Here is an 8587-nt window from a genome sequence, read left to right on the forward strand (position 1 = left end):
TCCAAAGGCTAGACTGTTTGGGAATGAAAGATTAATGGATTTATCTATCAGGATCTCATAGTATTCCCTGTCAGAGCTAATCTGCCATATCTACCAGAGGAAACAAGAAAAAACACTTCCTCCTTTTTTTGTCCAGGCATATGTGTAAATCTGAATCAATTTTACTTGTGTAATTTATGACCATACGAGACTCTGAGCTCTTCTGAACATTTCTGATTATATATGATTCTAATATACATATACTATACTGTGGTTCTTGTAGATGTGAATAAATGTATGTTATCTTTTTCAAATGGTCTATTCTTCACCAGTACTGCATCTAGAATGCAGTCTGTTGACAAAAATAACATAACATAACACACATACACACACACACACACACACACACACATTCAGAGGAGCACATGGTCAGCCACAGTATAGTGAGAGATTCGAACCCGCAACCCTCCGCTTCTCTAACCTCTAGGCTACATACTGCCCTACCTATTTGTGCAAATATTCCTAGATTTGTTCCCTGAGTCAAAGTGATGGCAACTCTGTGAGTTCTACATGTACTTTGTTTTGGGGAAATTGTGTGTGTGCCTGTTGGGAAATGACTTCGGTGAGACTTGACACCTTAAGATGGAATCTAACAGAGTACACAGTTCATTAAACTGGTACTTTTCCTACCCAAGGATGCTTGGCATGTTTTGCATTAAACAAATTGTCCATGAAGACATGTATTACACCACAACAGACAACATTTCCAGGGTAAACTAAACACACATAAATCAAGTATGACATTAACATTAATGAGACATAAACAATGTTAGGTACTATTCCAATTGTAAAATTTACAATCATGGGAGAATCATGGGGTGAATCATGGGATCCAAAGGCTAGACTGTTTGGGAATGAGAGATTAACGGATTTATCTATCAGGATCTCATAGTATTCCCTGTCAGAGCTAATCCGCCATATCTACCAGAGGAAACAAGAAAAAACACTTCCTCCTCTATTTCCCCCGCCAGCAGATAAGTGGAATGTGTGACATGGTGATTAAATTCCCATACTGCTGCACTATAGCCCAGATTCCTCAACACATTCCTGGATCAGACAGACAGTGGTGTCATGCCCATAGGGGTCACCAAGTCACATCCCCCCTAAGATTTGTCCAGTTTTAAATATTTTCAGATGTTTACTAAACTTGTGTTTTCTTAGTCAAAGTAAACTGAAACAGGATGGTCACAATGCTTCTTGACAGTCATAATGCTTCATGACGGTGTCATAAAGTGTATTTTTTAAAGTTATTTAAAACATGATGAGAAAAAAAACATGATTGTAAAGAATTCATTACAACAACAAAGGATTTAAGAAACTAACTTTCAAATGAAAGGAAACTTCTTGGCAGGGGAAAAACTAATTTGAATAAATGTGGGTTTTGACACTCTTATGTAGGCCTCATAACCAGCCATAAAATAATGCAATATATGTCACAACAGGTGTAAATATATGGATCATGACAGTGTTGATCAAGCTATGTAGCCTATCGATTCCTTCTTGATGAATAAATAAAACAAAATGTTTTTGTTGTTTCTCTGTAATATAGCCACTTAGCAATTTTAGGAAGTTGGCTTTAGCTAGCCAGCTAGATAGGTTTCCAATCTCCCAACCTCATAACTAGCTGCCAAGCAATTTCAGGCTATCAATCAAGTTAGAGTAGCTTGTCTAACTAGCTTAGCTGGCATGCCTGCTGACAAGGTTGGTAGACTTTAGAAAAGCAAGCAATTACTAAATATATTGAATAAGACTCACATTCCTTTCAGTCTTTCATCCAGATTTTAGCAGAGATGCATATTTAATGTATTTAAAAAAAAGAACCACCAGTCAGGAGGATACAGACAACTCAAGAGGTAAGCTTAGATATGCAGAAAAATACTTGGTTTAATTGACAATTGAACAGGCAAAGAGGTATGCTTAGATAACCTATGCAGAAAGAAGACATATTTTTTATATAGAATTCGGGAATAACGATTATGGCTCTAGATTGCAGGAAAAAGCTGTTTCAGGTGTTTGAAAAATTCAAAATAATATCCATCGTAATGGACTTTGTGCCCCCTCTAAAATAATGGGCGCATGACGCCCCTGTACAGAAGTACATGATATCCCTAGTAGTTGAAATTGTCTGCTAACATGAATGACTATCAGCTCATTAATTACTTTCAATAAACACAGTTTATTTCTGTGTCTTGCTTTTTGAAAATGAATCACTACATTTGTGCAGTGAATGTGCGCGCGTGCATGTGTGTTCGGCTGCGTGCTTTGAACCACTCCTTCTTGGGGTCGCGGGTCAAAAAGTTGGAGAACCACTGGCATAACAGGCCTCCATGAGAAGGATAACAGGGTCATTCCCTGATCAACTTCATGAAGTAGTGCATGAAGAGGATGTGGTAGCGGTCTTATAAGCACTGATCGGCTTAGCAGGTGATTTGAACCAATAACACAGTCCCCATCTCAGTACTGCCATACCAGCTCACTACACAGAGGCATTGTCTGGGGTAAAGGGATTACATAACTTCACCAGTCAGTGGTGTCTCTTTTGCTCTGGTTTGAGACACAGTCACGCTCCCAATAAACCCTGCTCCTATTTTCTAACCATAATCTGTGGATGTGGCCTATTTATGGTTAGAGGTAAAACATGTTAATATTTGATCTGAATTATTAATATTAATATTCTGCTCCCCTACATCTTAATACATTTTAACAGTTAATTTACTAATAACCTCTGGAGTGACTGCTTATTCTGATAGAGCAGTACCACTAGATGTCACTACTGATTCACATAGAGATAATGGATGTCTGCGCTTCACATTTCTAGCTGCCTTGTTTGCAGTTTATACAGCAGTAAGGTTCTGTCTGAGCTGGGCTTTTTTATTTCGAGAAGAGACACCTCATGGTTTATATCTGTGCAGAAGCACAGTAGAGCATAGCTCACTAGGGCTCCTCATCTGCCTTGTCAAAAGGAGATTATGCTTGTCATCCCAGAGCCATAAAGAGCCTTCAAGATTTAAGTAACAGAATAATAAATCTCAGTATCTCTGTTAGTTTATGGGTAAAGTGCAGTGTACTAGAGCTGGGTGCCATCTCCAGTTGTGTTTTATTATGTCAACACATTCATACTGCATCATACATTTCTATCACTCTAAAAATTAACACGTCCATCACTGTAGATAATATCTGATATCATTTAAAAATACATTTCTAAATGCAGTGATTGCTCTCATTTGTAAACCATTTATCATTACATGTTATTTGCAGGAATATAAAACCATATTTATATAAAACTATATTCACATAAAACCGTGCCTTGCCCACCCAACCCCTGTTGTCCCCAACTGTATCCATCCACTCTTGATGATGGTCGTTCACAAATCGACATAGAGAGACTTCAGTAAGATTATCTACGCTTCAAACAAAGTGTGGGCAGACAGAGCACAACAAATGGCAAAAAGGGTAATACTTTAGTGACTTGCACACAAAACATCTGGAGACACCCTATTTTGAAGGAGGAAGTGATTAGGAATTACTCGCTACCTCCTTCACGGCAGCGTGCAGAGGAGGTAAAAGTTCAGAGACTGACAGGGAAGCACAGGATGTTGGGCTGGGGAGTTTATTAAAGATAAGTAATTGTGCATGGGGGTGTGGTAGCTAATTAAAGACAAAATACCAACAGCAAGGACCGAAGACTATTCAGAGACTTTGAATAACAAGAGAGCCCTCTGCTCTACTTTCTAAACAGAGAACAGGGGTAACTATATAAACTGCTTATCTTGCATTTCCCTGACTCGCAGACCTTCCATTGTTATTGATTTGAAGAATGTTGATTGTACAATCTGCTTCATGCTGTTTAGAGAGAGGCAATATGTATTTCTAAAAAAGAAGCCCACTTTAAATCTTAGTTAAAAAACTATCTCTTCCGTATGTTTTTTTAACGTTAGATATTTATCAATCTAAATGTCCAGATATTTATAGGCAGGAACCCGCTCGATGAGAGAACGATCCAATGAGTAAAATATGTAGTCCATCGATTTTTTTTTTCTCGTGAATTAGAGAACATACAGTATATTTAGATTTACCCGCATTAAGTACATGTTTTAAATCAACAAGGGCTTTCTGTAATGTAACAAAATCAGATTGCAGCTCTAACATAGCTTGGTCAACAGTTGGTGCAATGGCATACATAACCGTATCGTCTGCATACGGATTAATATTACAATGTTCTATCTATATTAATAGATAGACCAATATTATTTACATTACTGGTCAAAAGTTTTAGAACACCTACTCATTCAAGGGCTTTTCTTTATTTTTACTATTTTTTACATTTTAGAATAATAGTGAATACATCAAAACTATGAAATAACACATGGAATCATGTAGTAACCAGAAAAGTGTTAAACAAATATTTTAAATTTGAGATTCTTCAAAGTAGCCACACTTTGCCTTGATGACAGCTTTGCACACTCTTGGCATTATCTCAACCAGCTTCATGAGGTAGTCACCTGGAATGCATTTCAATTAACAGGTGTGCCTTCTTAAAAGTTAATTTGTGGAATTTATTTCCTTCTTAATGCGTTTGAGCCAATCAGTTGTGTTGTGACAAGGTAGGGGTGGTATACAGAAGATAGCCCTATTTGGTAAAAGACCAAGTCCATATTATGGCAAGAACAGCTCAAATAAGCAAAGAGAAACGACAGTCCATCATTACTTTAAGACATGAAGGTCAGTCAATACGGAACATTTCAAGAACTTTGAAACTTTCTTCAAGTGCAGTCGCAAAAACCATCAAGCGCTATGATGAAACTGGCTCTCATGAAGACCGCCACAGGAATGGAAGACCCAGAGTTATCTCTGCTGCAGAGGATAAGTTCACTAGAGTTACCAGCCTCAGAAATTGCAGCCCAAATAAATGCTTCACAGAGTTCAAGTCACAGACACATCTCAACATCAACTGTTGAGAGGAGACTGTGTGAATCAGGCCTTCATGGTCAAATTGCTGCAAAGAAACCACTACTAAAGGACATCAATAAGAAGAAGAGACTTGCTTGGGCCAAGAAACACGAGCAATGGACATTAGACTGGTGGAAATGTGTCCTTTGGTCTGGAGTCCAAATTGGAGATTTTTGGTTCCAACCGTCGTGTCTTTGTGAGATTCGGTGTGGGTGAACGGATGATCTCCGGATGTGTATTTCCCACCGTAAAGCATGGAGGAGGAGGTGTTATGGTGTGGGGGTGCTTTGCTGGTGACACTGCCTGTGATTTATTTAGAATTCAAGGCACACTTAACCAGCATGGCTACAACAGCATTCTGCAGCGATACGCCATTCCATCTGGTTTGGGATTAGTGGGACTATCATTTGTTTTTCAACAGGACAATGACCCAACACACCTCCAGGCTGTGTAAGGGCTATTTGACCAAGAAGGAGAGTGATGGAGTGCTGCATCAGATGACCTGGCCTCCACAATCCCCTGACCTCAGCCAAATTGAGATGGTTTGGGATGAGTCGGACCGCAGAGTGAAGGAAAAGCAGCCAACAAGTGCTCAGCATATGTGGGAACTCCTTCAAGACTGTTGGAAAAGCATTCCAGGTGAAGCTGGTTGAGAGAAAGCCAAGAGTGTGCAAAGCTGTCATCAAGGCAAAGGGTGGCTATTTGAAGAATCTCAAATATAAAATATATTTTGATTTGTTTAACACTTTTTAGGTTACGACATGATTCCATATATGTTATTTCATAGTTTTGATGTCTTCACTATTATTTTACAATGTAGAAAATAGTAAAAATAAAGAAAAACCCTTGAATGAGTAGGGCTTCTAAAACTTTTGACTGGTAGTGGATATAAATAGTAAAGAGAATAGGTCCCAAAACCGACCCCTGCAGTATCATGATGCCATGATATGTGCCTGTGTTGATGATGTGTGGTATTATCCCATGTACTGTTGTAATTTGGAAGTAATATCCCAGGCATGTTTGTGCAGTATGAGATGTGTGATTTACAACAGTCAGAATGACACCCTCATTAAAATGCAATTGAACAGGTAAAGAGTTATGCTTACATAAACCACCACCTGCCCTCCCTCCATCCACCCTCACGTACTTAATAATATATAATATGCCATTTAGCAGACGCTTTTATCCAAAGCGACTTACAGTCATGCGTGCATACATTTTTTTTTGTGTATGGGTGGTCCCGGGGATCGAACCCACTACCTTGGCGTTAGAAGCGCCGTGCTCTACCAGCTGCATGCCCCCTCTAAAACAATGGGTGCATGACGCCCTTGGAAAGCATGGTCGGTCTGTAGCCTTTTTCTTCCTCACAAATATCGTAATTAATTCACCAGAATATCTTCATCCCATAAGTATTGAAGGCAGTACGATGTTACCGCTATCTTTAGACATATAGCCACTAGGCCTACCCACCACTGAGGTATATCATTAACCCACCCAAACTAGGCCTATCTGAAATATGAAAATGATCAATGACATCGCCAGGTAGCCTATTGTTCTGGCAAAGATGCCTCCATAGCAGATTGCTAAACTGTATTTTATATGGATAACATGAACGTAGGCTACTCTGTTTTTGCCAGGCAAAACCGGAGAAAATAAAACAAACATTTTCTGGTCACTAATCTGGATATGTGCACCTGCCTTTGCACGCCAATGCTGATGACTGATCATTGGTCAATAGTCAAGACTTGCAAATATTTGGTTCCGAAGCACAGATTCAATGTTTTTGAGACAAGAATTTGGTGCAATGCCGTAGGCCTATGTTAGTGACCAGATCGAATAGGCAAAGGTATAACTATCTTTTTTCCCCATTCAGTTTTGTAATGGTGCGCATTGATACATGTGTAAAAAAAATGAGCTACATGAAAGTCAGAGATGCTTTTGAGAAGCATTTTGTGTGCAAACACAATGTAATCTATGAGAGAGCTGGATTCAACAAGAGGTGTCAAGAGCCAGGCGAGACAGCTAAGTCATTCATCACTGCAGTTCAAAACTAGCAGAGCACTGCCAGTATGGGGTACTCCAAGAGGAGATGGTCAGAGACAGACTGACATAATGGATCACTCAGAGAGTCTACATTTAGACTCAGAGTTGACTCTCACAAAAGCCACTACAAAAATAAGACAACAGGAGGAAATAAAAAAAAGCAGCAGCCAATACTACGTAGCACTGGTTGCTCTGACATAAAAGAGGCAAACATGGATGCAATGAGATTCTAGAGAATGGCCAAACAGAATCCAGTGAAAAATGGACAGAAATGGCATGGAAATGTCAATCAAACCAAAGGATGTGGAAGATGTGGTAAGCCACAGCCACACTCACTGTATAGTTGCCCTGCACGAGAGGCAGAGTGTAGAAAATGCCACAAGAAAGGACATTTAGCAGCTGTGTGTAAATCATATAGAGGAGTAGATGAAATCCATGATGTGACAAAGCGCATTGAAGATATTTTTCTTTGAGAAATAGACTATGGATTCAGTTGATGTGTGGCGACAGAATGTGAACGTGAATGTTTAATAGATTACATTCAAGCTGGACACTGGAGCAGCGGTGACAGCCATCCCAGCCAGTCTCTACTACAAACAGAGAGATGGAGCATTCAGCAGAGCGACAAAGATCCTGTGTGGACCAAGCAACACACCAATACACTTAAGCTGACACTTTAGAGCACATGGGCAAAACAGTTTAACACCCAGTGTTCATCATACCAAGCTTGGTTACCCCACTGCTAGGTTTGCCTGCCATACAGGACCTGCAGCGACTCAAATCAGTGAATGCCATGCATGAGCCATCACCTAACTATAGAGAACTGTATCCTAAAGTGTTCACAGGACTGGGGAAACTGCAGGGGGAGTACAAGATAAAGCTAAAAGAAAATATGAAATATACTGAACAAATATATAAACGCAACATGCAGCAATTTCAAAGATTTTGCTGAGTTACAGTTCATCTATGGAAATCAGTCAATTGAAATAAATTAATTAGGCCCTTAATCTAAGGATTTCACATGACTGGGCAGGGGCGCAGCCGTGGGTGGGCCTGGAAGGAGCCAGGCCGACCCACTGGGGAGCCAGGCCCAGCCAATCAGAATGAGTTTTTCCCCACAAAATTAACATTCAATTCTCTGGCAACAGCTCTGGTGGACATTCCTGCAGTCAGAATGCCAATTGCACGCTCCCTCAAAACTTGAGACATCTGCGGCATTGTGTTTTGTGACAAAACTGCACATTTTAGAGTGGCCTTTTATTTAAGGTGCACCTGTGTAATGAGCATGCTGTTTAATCAGCTTCTTGATATGCCACACCTGTCAGGTGGATGAGTTATCTTGACAAAGGATCAAATGCTCACTAACAGGGATGTAAACAAATTTTTGCAAAATTTGAGAGAAATAAGCTTTTTGTGCGTATGGGACATTTCTGGGATCTTTTATTTCAGCTCATGAAACATGGGACCTTTACATGTTGCGTTTATATTTTTGTTCAGTATACATCGGATGGTGGACATGGGCGTGGCCACACCCATAGAAGAAGCAACAGAGTTG

Source organism: Coregonus clupeaformis, chromosome 17, assembly GCF_020615455.1.
Source record: "Coregonus clupeaformis isolate EN_2021a chromosome 17, ASM2061545v1, whole genome shotgun sequence".
NCBI classification, from domain to species: Eukaryota; Metazoa; Chordata; class Actinopteri; order Salmoniformes; family Salmonidae; genus Coregonus; species Coregonus clupeaformis.